Source organism: Mesoplodon bidens (genome assembly GCF_964165515.1).
Source record: "Mesoplodon bidens genome assembly, chromosome: Y".
NCBI classification, from domain to species: Eukaryota; Metazoa; Chordata; class Mammalia; order Artiodactyla; family Ziphiidae; genus Mesoplodon; species Mesoplodon bidens.
Genome location: NC_138180.1, coordinates 15,836,097 through 15,849,937, shown reverse-complemented (window position 1 = coordinate 15,849,937; position 13,841 = coordinate 15,836,097). Strand labels below are relative to the sequence as shown.

At 39.1% G+C, this 13,841-nt stretch overlaps 1 pseudogene across 1 annotated transcript in view; it reads right to left on the bottom strand.

Annotated features, from left to right (window-relative positions):
- The window catches only part of LOC308609688 (putative helicase senataxin), a 61,559-nt pseudogene extending 51,124 nt beyond the window's left edge, over positions 1 to 10,435 (bottom strand). The window contains exons 1-5 of the transcript in view: positions 9,943 to 10,435; positions 8,490 to 8,700; positions 6,412 to 6,521; positions 2,678 to 2,897; positions 1,785 to 1,904 (exon numbers count right to left, since the gene is read on the bottom strand). The product of the transcript in view is annotated as a putative helicase senataxin (transcript). The remainder of the gene's footprint in view (positions 1 to 1,784; positions 1,905 to 2,677; positions 2,898 to 6,411; positions 6,522 to 8,489; positions 8,701 to 9,942) is intronic.
- Between the last annotated feature and the right edge of the window lie 3,406 nt (positions 10,436 to 13,841).

Here is a 13,841-nt window from a genome sequence, read left to right as displayed (position 1 = left end):
AACTCACCCAATTACTGTCAACCTTAGAACTTTCTGCTTTATTTCCCTCAGGGCTCTTAGAGTCTACTTTTTTTTTTATCATAGTCGTTCGTGTAGAACTGCTCATATACTTTTTTATCCTCTACTGAAGCTGTCTTATGTCTAGGAAGCTCTCAAATAAGGAAGAAAGTCATTAGTTAGGTGAAGACAATTATGGAATGTTTCTTAAAGAGGGGACTTCCCTGGTGGTGAAGTGGTAAAGAATCCGCCTGCCACAACATAGGCAGAACACTCTATGACATAAAAGACCCTTTTTGACCCACCGCCTAGAGACATGGAAATAAAAACAAACAAATGGGACCTAATGAAACTTCAAAGCTTTTGCACAGCAATGGAAAATATAAACAAGATGAAAAGACAACCCTCAGAATGGGAGAAAATATTTGCAAATGAAGCAACAGACAAATGATTAATCTCCAAAATTTACAAGCAGCTCATGCAGCTCAATATCAAAAAAATAAACAACCCCATCCAAAAATGGGCAGAAGCCCTAAACAGACATTTCTCCAAAGAAGATATACAGTTTGCCAACAAACACATGAAAGGATGCTCAACACCACTAATCATTAGAGCAGTGCAAATCAAAACTACAATGAGGTGTCACCTCACACCAGTCAGAATGGCCATCATCAAAAAATCTACAAACAACAAATGCTGGCGACGGTGTGGAGAAAAGGGAGCCCTCTTGCACTATTGGTAGGAATGTAAATTGATACAGCCACTATGGAGAGCAGTATGGAGGTTCCTTAAGAAACTAAAAATAGAACTACCATACGACCCAGAAATTCCACTCCTGGGCATATACCCTGAGAAAACCATAATCCAAAAACAGTCATGTACCACAATGTTCACTGCAGCTTTATTTACAAGAGCCAGGACATGGAAGCAACCCAAGTGTCCACCGACAGATGAATAGATAAAGATGTGGCTATACATACAATGGAATATTACTCAGCCATAAAAAAGAAACGAAATCGAGTTATTTGTAGTGAGGCAGGTGGACCTAGAGTCTGTGGTACAGAGTGAAGTAAGTCAGAAAGAGAAAAACAAATACTGTACGCTAACACTTACATATGGAATCTAAAAAAACAGGTTCTGAAGAACCTAGGGGCAGGACAGGAATAAAGATGCAGACATAGAGAATGGACGTGAGGACACGGGGAGAGGGAAGGGTAAGCTGGGACGAAGTGAGAGAGTGGCATGGACTACCACATGTAAAATAGCTAGTGGGAAGAAGCCACAGAGCACAGGGAGATCCGCTTGGTGCTCTGTGACCACCTAGATGGGTGGGATGGGGGTGTGGAAGGGAGACGCAAGAGGGAGGGGACATGGGGATATATGTATATGTGTAGCTGATTCACTTTGTTATACAGCAGAAACTAGCACACCATTGTAAAGAAATTATACTCCAATAAAGATGTTAAAGAAGGAATCTGTAGACCCCACTCGCTGCAACTAGAGAAAGCCCATGCACAGCAACAAAGACACAACACAGCCAAAAATTAATTAATTATTTTTTTCAAAAGTAAGTTAACTTCCTTGGGCTTCAGTTTCTTCTTTTATGAAAGTAACGTGCCGAGTTAAACTCTAAAGGTCCTTTCCAATTAAAAATTCTGACTCTGTGACCAAAACCATAAAACGGTCATTCTTTCTTTCCTCCACATCATACACCCAAGTTCTTACAGTGACACTAGTATTTTCAAAGTGCACCATCATCACAATAGTCAGCAAATAAAGTTTATTACCATCTGATTGCCTCTCCATGGCGTGAAGTATTGATTGCATAAAATCATTCTGTTTGTTTGAGCCCAACAACAGTGAATCCATGGTTTGCTCCTCAAGAATGGTCAGCAACATGCAGATACCTGTAAGATCACGTATAGTTTTCTTGAATTGATTAAATAAAACTGTTCTAATGTCTTCTCCAGTTTAGTTGGCAAAAAGAATAACAAGGCAGTAAGATGAAACCAAACAGTATCCAGTGCCTCAGACATTGAAGTCTGAGATATTCATATACAACTCCTCCTCCTAAGAACAGAACTTTAGACTGAATAAAAAGGGAAACTGGCACGAACCTGGTTAGAAAACCATTTCCAAAATGACTACCACACAATTTGCATCTCATAATATCAAAGACCCCTTAAATTTTAAGATCACTATATTTCAAGTACCAGTCACTGCCAAATATACACATGACTGTAAGACTCTGAATCAATGAAGTAGGACAGAACTACTTTAGGTCAATATACAACTTGATGAAAACCAAAGTTAGTATCGCTTTCTCCCAGGAAATATTTTACAGATGGGAAAAGAGGTATTAAACCTCTGTTTCAAGAGATCAAAACCCTATTAAGTTCAGCTGCTGTGCTAATACGGTAACATCTAATACTGCCTTAAATAAAAGATCTATTTGCCATACTTGAAAATGTACCTCTTACACAGATGATTTCTAGGATAAGAAATGTTTAAAGACAAGATGTTGTAATAGTCAATTTAATGACAGAACAAGAATTGTGAACTATGAAATCCTTTATTTAGCAATTTTGATCAGATTACCAGAAGAGATCCCTTCCCTTGCAGGATAATCATAAGAAATATTGGAAAATACTAATTATATGTGTGTAGGAACAATACTCACCTAACCAATAGTTTTTGTAGTTGGCAGTATCATACATGTGTGAAGGCAGAAGAATCAGTTTACCCTTCTCAAGGACAGAAGAAGTATCAATGTCTGGACTTTCGAAAAGCCCCAACTCAATAACTTTAAAAAGGCAAGTCAAAACCTCCTGTAAGTCATAATAATCATCTCTGTTCACTTTCCCCAAGTTTCTTGCTGTCAGGATAGCCCAACGTGAAACCTAAAAGTGTAACACATTCATTACTTCATTTAACACACAATTGTCTACAGAAAGAATACAGTTAAAATAAGATTCTCTACAGATTACAGAGGACACAAGATACATCAAATACTTTAAAAAATCATTGCACCGTATATCTTAAACTTATACAGTGCTGTATGTCAATTATACCTCAATAAAACTGGAAGAAAAAAACTATCATATAGAATAAAGTACTTTAGGAAAAATACATGATTTTCAGACATTTAAAGGAAATAAACCAAAAGGTCCATGATGACAGAAAAAAAAAAAAGATGGAAGATACTAATTACAATTGAACTTTGAACAACACACAAGGGTTAGGGGCACCTACCCTCTGCGTAGTTGAATACACTAATATAATTCGAATATAACATAGTTGGCAGCCCTCCATATCCTGGTTCTGCATCATGGATTCAACTAACCTCGAACTGTGTAGTACTATACTACATGCTATTAAAAAGAATCTGTGTATAAGAGGACCCATGCAGTTCAAACCCCTGTTGCTCAAGGGTCAACTGGAATGCGACATGTGAACCTTACTTGATCCTGATTTGATCTAACCCTGATAAAGCATTTTTGAGAGAGTAACTTCCACTCAAATACTGACTAGAAATATATTATTATTATTATTATAAGTGTGTCGATGTAATTGTTCTTTTAAAAGAGCACTTACCTTTTTGATACACGAACTAAAGTATTTTATGGATGAAATGCTCTGATGTCTAAGATTTGCGGTAACTAAACAGGAGTAGAATACTGACCACATATTGATAACAGATGAAGCACAGTGATGGATATGTGGGGGTTCACTACACCAATCTATTTTTGTATGTTTGTAATGTTCCATAATAGAAAGTTAAAAAAGGAAAAATGAAAAGAGAAACCTCAGAAGAAATCAAAGGTCACCTCTACATGGCGATATAGCATAGGGAAGTGATTTTAAATTTATTCTGCACTACAAACTGAATTTAGTGATCACAACCAACCTTAAAAACTAAATAAAATTTTTAAAAAAAATCAGTGGGCGTCCTTCATAGTAACAGTAAGTACTGTTTTGTGAAATGTTTAGGTCACGTATGTCTATATGTGTGTGAACTCGATGAAGAATATTTTTACTTAGGTTATGGGCAGAAAAGTTTGCAAAACATAGAACTAGTGGACAAAAGAATGGGCTCTATGCCAACATAATTAAGTAATGGATTTTAAGCTATCGAAAAAAAATACAAAGGAATCAATGAGTCTATAACTTATGATAAACAGATGAATAAATGAAGAGCAGGGAAAATGGCTCTTGATTATAGTATAATCAATGTCAAGTGCTGACTGGTAAACGTGTAAAGTGCTGGGGTTGAAACTATTTTGCAATCTTAGAAAAACTGGCTCAGGGAAGAACCATCAGGTAATGCTAAATTTAGGAGAACATTTTGGTGAGGAGTAAGGTATTTATGTGATCTTAGAGTACTTAAGAAATAGACATTGTACAGTGAAGAAACTGGACAACACCTCAACTAGATGATCAAAATTAACATCACCATGAGAGGCCGGATGATATGGCATGCCGTATATCTGACAGCCTGAGAAGGACATAGCATCCTTCACTTATGTAGTATTCCAGTTGGAACGTATAACCGAAGCCTAACCATGCGCAAGCATCAGACAAACCCAAAATGAAAAGCATTCTATTTTTTGTAAATGGGAGGGAGGCAGAAATGACTATTCTTCAGAAATGTAATTGTCATAAAAGACAAAGATAGGCTGCGGAAATGTTACAGATTAAGGGAGACTAATGTAACACAACTACATGTAAATCCTGATCCTGGTCTGGATACTGGAGTACAGGGGGAAAATGCTACAAAGTACACTGGATCACACGACACAACTGGAAAACAGACCTTACTGTGTCAATGTTAAAGTCACTGAAGTTTATAATATTGTGAGAATATACTTATTCTTAGGAAATATACACTGAAGTATTTAGGGGCAAAAGGCTATGATACATGCAACCTACTCTCAAATGGTCAGAAAACAAACAGCTTTGTAGTTAACTGAAAGCAAATGATAGAACAAATGGAGTGAAACATTAGTAATTGGTGAATACAGCTAAAGAATATACAGGTGTTTTCTACTTTTATTTATTTTTGAGAATTTTCTGAAAATTTTAAAGTATTTTCAAATAAAAACTTTAAAAAAAGCATTAGGGCTCTGGATCAGGCTGCCTATATACAAATCCCAGTCACCATACTAGCCTGTGTAACTGTGGTTAAGTCTCCTGACTCAGTTTCCTCACCTACAAAAACACATATATAATGAAGAATACAGTCATTCCTGGCCCTGCAGACCCAGTCACCCAGTCTGCAAGTGCTTGGCCCAGGTCCTGGTTGCTCAGCTGGACCTGCTTCCTCTACTGCTTTGCAGCTTTAAGAAAGCCAGTCCCGGAGAGCAGCTGGCTGTACTTTCTGTCAGTCTTCTTTCACAGGCAGGAAAGCCCCACCTTTATTTTAAGCACAGGCCTCGACTCTGGTTCTACCCTTGCCTGGAGTAGACTTGTAATTCTTATTATCATGCACAAACTCAGTCCCCTGCTACCTACAGCCACCCAGGCCGACATACAGGTTTCCACCATGTATCACTTTGTATTTCTGTTCCATTACTGGTCCAAAGAAACATTTACCCTTTAAAAAGTGGGACTATACCTTTTAGAATTCCACTTTTTGAATTCTTTTCTATCATTGTTTGGGTTTGGCACAAAGGAGACAGAAATTCACCACCATTCTGACTGGAAACCCCATTACCGTGTTCTTTCTTCGCCACTTAAAAAAAAAGCCTCTTTACTATCCTTCTATTGGCAGAGCAACCCTTCGTGGCTATTGTCTTAACGTTGTAACTCAGTTCTAGAGGCCAATGTGCACAGGTCCTACTGCACACGCTGCCTCGCCACATGATGTTAAGTCCTCAAACTCGAGCAATCAGCTCAAAGTCAGGTTCCAAGCCTCTGGTGTTGCTCTCTGCTTCTGTCTACCTACTGTTCTGATTCTCATGTTCCTCTTCCTGTTTGGCACCTAAGAACTGAATCTCCTTGTTCTCCCCTCTACCCCATCACCTGTTAAAAATCTCATCTATTAGCAAAATAATTATTTCAAGTGTTTTGACTGGCATTTCCATGTGCTTGGAGCGGGGCAGGCAAGCAAGAAAAGCAAGAGAGAACTCTCCTTCTTCGTTAGTTCAGGTCAACACACTGAAAGTTCAGATTATTCCCTCATTTGTCTTTTAAACTGAAGCATCACCTGTCAGAACTGTTTCCCTACTCTTTTAACCCTCTTCTTTGAGCCCCCCGGCACCCCCTCCTGAACTACAGTAATGTTACAACAACAAGAGAATAACTTTGGCAAATATTTTAAACAAAGTACACATCAAAAACCTCTATTATAGTTATCTGTAATATAGGTGCAAAAATAAAATATCCCCTCTTCCACTGCCTAACACTCACACTCACCATTTCATTGGGATGGACCAAAAACAAATAGATCCCTGGATGTTTGTCAAAAACCTGAAAGGAGCAGTTAGCTTGTTCCATCCGGCAAAGTGCTTCAACGCATAATTCATCTAAATAGAAAAAATAAGGCAGTAAACATAAGACATAAATCTTATCAACGTATCAAGATTCCCTAAATTTGGCTCCTTCAGTTGCTCTGTAAGTAAATGAAAAGTTGCTCCTTTTTTTTTTAAACTGAGGCATAAAAATGCTGTAAATGTAGGAATGATATTTAGCTGCTGAAAGACCGGTAGGTTGATCATAGTGTGTGCCTATGAATTGCTCTGACTTTCCTAGTACAAACATCTTTTTTCACACTGGGCATAATTATCTCCAGAGAGCACCTTCTTAGAAGTATGGCTATAGGTCCAATTCCATTAGCATTTTACATTTTGATCCATGAGGACTTTATCTTGTACCACAGGGATAAAATCAGCTTTGCCCCACAAATGGCTATTTTGTCCTACTCTCAGTTACTGAGTAATCCATTTTCTCCACTGGTTTGAAATGCTATCATCAGCAAAGAGTAAATTCCCCAAATATATTCGGTTTACTTCTGGAGTCTCTACACTGCTCCATGAGTCTATCTGTACCAGCACTATCTTAATCCCTGTTGCTTCATGGAAATTTCTTCATCACTCTTTCAAAAGTATACTGAATAGACTCATACGTTTACCATATCAGATGAATCAACTTTATTTTGTCAAGCTTCAAAGAATATTGTAGTGACAGTGGTTAGCTTTGGGAAGGAGGGACAATGACTGGAAAAGTAAGAGGAGAGCTTCTGGTGTGTTGATGATGATTTGTTTCTGACCTGGGTGCCAGCTACACAAGTATGCTTAGTTTATGAAAAATCAAGCTTATATAGTTTTCTGGATATGGTACTCTTTAATAAATGTTTGAAAAATGACTTGTTCGAATTTAAAAATCTAGTTATTTTGAATTTATTTAGAAAGAACTGATTTATCTAATAAATCTTTAGATATACTTTTCAATTTACTGAAAATACAGAGGATAGAGAAACAAGTCAAATAACATGACAAGGAAGAAATCAGAAAAGTCCAGGAAGCACATTATTCTTTAGGGCAACCATCTGGTCTCAGCAAGTCAAAGTTATGACAAAAAAATCTATCTATCTATCTATCCATCTATCTATTTATCTAACTATATCTATACCTGTGCACACATACGTAAAAGTAAACTATTCTGGATTAAAAGAGATGTAAGAAATATGGAACCAAATGGAACCAAATGCACAGTCCCTGATTGGACTCTAATTTAAATAAATCATCCAAAAAACACATTTTGCAACTACTGGGAAAATCTGAATGTGGACTAGATACAGTAGTGGGTGCCTTAAAGGTACTGTTATTTCGTTAGATTTGACAGATCAGGAAAATGTCTTCAAGAGATTCATATTAAGAAATGCAAATATAAATGGCCAAAATCTAGGCAGACATAATATGCTATGCCATTGTGATTACTGAAAACTACTACAGACCAGTGGTTCTCAACCTGGCGATTTTGTCCCCCACTGGCCCTGACCCCCAACTCCCAAGGGATGTTTGGCAATATCTGGAGACAATTTTGCTTGTCACAACTAGGGTAATGGGGAGAGCAAGTCACTACCAGCATCTAGTGGAGAGAGGCCAGGGATGCTGCTAAACATCCTACAATAAACAGCATGTCCCTCAGGAACCAAGATTTATCCAGTCCAAAATGTCAACAGTTCCAAGTATGAAAAACCCTGCTACAGACAAATTCCAAGAATGAAAATTAATTGAATGGATAGAAGAATAAATATGTGATAAAGCAAATACAGCAAGATATCAGCAGCTGTACAATCTATGTGGTGTGTATATGGTATTCACTGTGTAATTCACTTTTCTAGGTTTGGAAATGCTCAAAATAAAACGTTTGGAAAAAAAAGTATCCTAAGTATATGTTTAAGAAACAGATTTTCAATATAGATAAACCCAAATTCTTACAATTCTTAAAATATAAAAATGATACAACTGTGAAACACCCAAGATACTCACTAACACGCTCATGTAAAAGCAAATAAGGATATTTCAGTATTTCAAGAAGAGCAACTCGAAGCTTATTTTTAAAGTCTTCGCCAGTAAGGTCAAACAGCTGTGCCTCTCCATTGTTGTCTACTATATATAACTCGTCATCGTCTCCAATTTCTCCCTTCATGGCCTTTTCAAAGTGATTTATGAGACGTGAGGTTTCTAATTCCCATAAAACCTACAGGAAAAGAAAAACGGGCAGTGTGCTTTATATCTTATTAGCAACAAAATATACTGGATGTGACGATCCTTCTAGAAAGCCTTTTCCTAAGCATAAAAATTCAGAAGTTTAAAGAAGTACCAGGGCTTCCCTGGTGGCACAGCGGTTGAGAGTCCGCTTGCCGATGCAGGGGACACGGGTTCATGCCCCGGTCCGGGAAGATGCCACATGCCGCAAAGCTGCTGGGCCCGTGAGCCGTGGCTGCTGAGCCTGCGCGTCCGGAGCCTGTGCTCAGCAACGGGAGAGGCCACAAGAGTGAGAGGCCTGCGTACCAAAAAAAAAAAAAAAAAAAAAAAAAATTATATTAGATTTAAAGAAAACAGTCACTGAACATAAAAGTGGCTTTTATGATACATGAACATGAGTACATAGAGCATGAGATGTTTACAACATTGCTCTTGCAGAGTTTTGTTATCAACAGCACTGTCAACTATACTCTATTGAAAAGGAAATGAGAAGTTGGAGCTTCTTTACACAAGCTGGGCCTTCTCTGACTTCCCTCCTACGTTCCAGCCATAGGTAATTACCTTGAAACATCAGCTTTAGCATAAAGGCATTGGTTAGCTTCATCGCTAGGCAACTTTGTAAACATAAAGTTTTCCTCAAAATGTTCATAACTTATCATCCCCTCCTCTCTTCTATATTATTATACGTAACTCTATGGTCTGTATTCCATTTCTCACCAGATAAATATAATAAACCAATATTCAAAGCCACATATTTAAAATTATATGTTTCACTTTGGTTCCTGTGAATGAAAAAAAATGTTTGTCTTTATTGATTTATAGCACTTAACATTAAAAAATGAAGAGAGGGGAAAAAAAGAACTATTAGCCAATAAAAGAATAACCCAAGCCATTCAGATACCTGGCTGTTAAGAAAGTCAAACACAACGACATTAAAACATGAACCCCAAAAAACCCCATACGTCACTTCATTTCATGAAACTGTTTCACATCAAAATGTCTAAAAGTGGAGGATTATAAAATTCTGCTTTAGATTTCAATTCAATTCCATCAATCAATAAGCATTTATTCAGCACCTACTATCTACCAGGCTATGAGTTACATACTACACGTATATTAGCATTCACAGTTTAAATCACGTTTTCAGTTCCCTGAATGCTTCCAACAGAGTTTAAATTTATTCTCTTCCTAGTTATCAAGCTCTGAAAAATACTGCCCAATTAATGTAAAGTACCTTATGTAAGAATGGCAATTCATCCCTTGCTTTGTGGTATTCCGCCACACATTCTAAGCAGTAGCAGAGGTCTTCATCAGCTGTTTGAAATTCACTGGAGTGGGTCTTGGATGCATAGCGTTGCAGGAAGTCAATGGTGGAAATACCACCTGGTGTACACCAACAACATGTGCTCATTCTGTACCTGTATCCAGAAAAGAAGACATGGAAAGACTAAAGAAAAAAAAAAAAAAAACACACAACACTTCAGGCCTATTCTGGTGGAGAATGGGTACATTTCCTACTAATGATCATGTCTTCAACTTACAATGTGCCTCGACCACATCCAGAACATTCTGCTGGCCAGCTTATCAATCACTGGCTAAACTCAATCTGAGCTTACTCGTAAAAACTTTACCTGTGACACATGAAAAATAATGAAATGAAAGCAGTTAGTAATAAACATCATAAGGCAACATACAGCTGTGTTATAAAGCCGGCTCAAAACTATACAGTACTGATGGGAAATTATATACAGAGACATAGAATTATCAATGTTTTCAAAGTACAGATTTTGGAGTGTTCTAATCATGTACTGGAGTCAAGTGAAAAGCTCAGGAAACCTTTCACATTCCCTGAGGCCCTGCTCCCGAAATCCCTGGAAACCTTAGAAATCCCCAAATATTAGTCCATACCAATAACAAAAACTCATATAGAGAAGAATTTTCTCTTGGTTTGGAAGTATATATACACATGACTTTGCACATGTGTGTATGAACTGCTGCCCATAACTCACTGCTCGTCAAGGCAGTATAAACTGTAATGGCTGCAAATATAATAGCTACAAAACTATTCCTACTAAGTTTGAAACGTACAGTTTTCAACTGTCTCCAATTTGGGGTTTTATACTACCATCAGAGCCTCCACCATCCAAACTCAAGTAAAAAGGGTTAAATGAAATTAATTTCAGAGATTGGTTCAAGATGGCGGAGTACAGGATGTGCACTCACTCCCTCTTGCGAGAGCACCGGAACCACAACTAACTGCTGAACAATCATCAACCGGAAGACACTAGAACTCACCAAAAAAGATACCCCACATCCAAAGACAAAGGAGAAGCTGCAATGACGAGGGGCACAATCACAATAAAATCAAATACCATAATTGCTGGGCTGGTGACTCACAAACTGGAGAACACTTATACCACAAAGTCCACCCACTAGAGTGAAGGTTCTGAGCCCAATGTCAGGCTTCCCAACCTGGGGGTCCGGCAACGGGAGGAAGAATTCCTGAAGAATCAGACTTTGAAGGCTAGCAGGATTTGATTGCAGGAATTTGACAGGACTAGGGGAAACAGAGACTCCACTCTTGCAGGGCACACACAAAGTAGTGTGAGCACTGGGACCCAGGGGAAGGAGCAGTGACCCCATAGGAGACTGAACCAGACCTGCCTGCTAGTGTTGGAGCGTCTCCTGCAGAGGCAGGAGGGGAGGTGGCTGTGCCTCACCGTGGGGACAAGGACGCTGGTGGCAGAAGTTCTGGGAAGTACTCCTCGGTGGGAGCCCTTCCAGAGTCCGCCATTAGCCCCACCAAAGAGCCAGGTAGGCTCCAGTGCTAGGTCGCCTAAGGCCAAACAACCAGCAGGGAGGGAACGCAACCCCACCCATCAGCAGATAAGCAGATTAAAGTTTGACTGAGCTCTGCCCACCAGAGCAACACCCAGCTCTACCCACCACCTGTCCCTCCCATTAGGAAGCCTGCACAAGCCTCTTAGGTAGCCTCAGCCACCAGAGGGCAGACAGCAGAAGCAAGGAGAACTACAATTCTGCAGCCTGGGGAAGGAAAACCCTATTCACAGAAAGACAGACAAAATGAAAAGGCAGAGAGTGCTTTGTACCAGATGAAGGAACAAAATAAAACCCCAGAAAAACAACTAAATGAAGTGCAGATAGGCAACCTTCCAGAAAAAGAATTCAGGAAAATGACAGTGAAGATGACCCAGGACCTTGGAAAAAGAATGGAGGCAAAGATCGAGAAGATGCAAGGAAGGTTTAACAAAGCCCTACAAGAATTAAAAGAAAAAACACCTAGAAGAATTAAAGAACAAACAGAGATGAACAATACAATAACTGAAATGAAAAATACACTAGAAGGAATCAACAGCAGAGTAACTGAGTCAGAAGAACGGATAGGTGATCTGGAAGACAGAACGGTAGAATTCACCTGCTGTGGAACAGAATAAAGAAAAAAAGAATGAAAAGAAATGATGACAGCCTAAGAGACCTCTGGGACAACATTAAACGCAACACCATTCACATTATAGGGGTCCCAGAAGGAGAAGAGAGAGAGAAAGGACCCAAGGAAATATTTGAAGAGATGATGGACGAAAACTTCCCTAACATGGGAAAGGAAATAGCCACCCAAGTCCAGGAAGCGCAGAGAATCCCAGGCAGGATAAACCCAAGGACAAACACGCCAAGACACACAGTACTCTAATTGACAAAAAATTAAAGACAAAGAAACATTACTGAAAACAACAAGGGAAAAACGACACGTAACATACAAGGGAAGTCCCATAAGGTTAACAGCTGATTTCTCAGCAGAAACTCTACAAGCCAGAAGGGAGTGGCACGATATATTTAAAGTGATGAAAGGGAAGAACCTACAACCAAGATTACTCTACCTGGCAAGGAGCTCATTCACATTCAACGGAGAAATCAAAAGCTTTACATACAAGCAAAAGCAAAGAGAATTCAGCACCACCAAACCAGCTCTACAACAAATGCTAAAGAAACTTCTCTAAGTGGGAAACACAAAGGAAAACGACCTACAAAAACAAACCCATACCCATTAAGAAAATGGTAATAGGAACATACATATCAATAATTACCTTGAACATGAATGGATTAAATGCTCCAACCAAAAGACACAGGCTCGCTGAATGCATACAAAAACAAGACCCATATATATGCTGCCTACAAGAGACCCACTTCAGACCTAGGAACAGTTACAGACTGAAAGTGAGGGGATGGAAAAAGATATTCCAGACAAATGGAAATCAAAAGAAAGCTGGAGTACCAATACTCATATCAGATAAAATAGACTTTAAAATAAAGAATGTTACAAGAGACAAGGAAGGATGCTACACAATGATCAAGGGATCAACCCAAGAAGAAGATATAACAATTATAAATATATATGCACCCAAAATAGGAGCACCTCAGTATGTAAGGCAACTGCTAACAGCTATAAAAGCGGAAATCAACAGTAACACAATAATAGTGGGGGACTTTTTTTAATGTTAATTTATTTATTTTTGGCTGTGTTGGGTCTTCGTTGTTGCGTGCTGGCTTTCTCCAGCTGCAGCAAGCAGAGGCCACTCTTTGTTGTGGCGTGTGGGCTTCTCATTGCGGTGGCCTCTCTCGTGGAGTACGGGCTCTAGGTGCGTGGGCCTCAGTAGTTGTGGCATGCGGTCTCAGTAGTTGTGGCTCTCAGGCTCTAGAGCACAGGCTCAGTAGTTGTGGCCTGCAGGCTCTGTAGCGCAGGCTCAGTAGTTGTGGCGCACAGGCCCAGTTGCTCCACAGCATGTGGGATCTTCCAGGACCAGGGCTCGAACCCGTGTCCCCTGCACTGGCAGGCAGACTCTCAACCACTGAGCCACCAGGGAAGCCCGGAACAGAAACAACGTGCACAAAACACAAAAGGATGGGGGCATGTCAAAGGGACATAATAGACACCAACCTGAAGAGCTCCCAGCGGCCAAAGCTGAAACAATCTGAGTAACAAAATAATGTAATATTGGATTATAACCCACAGTATAAATATACATGAATCCATACTGATACAAATGAATGAATAAACAAATGTGGGGGAAGGAACAAACTTTCCTTATGGAAGAATTGCAAATAATATATACAGAT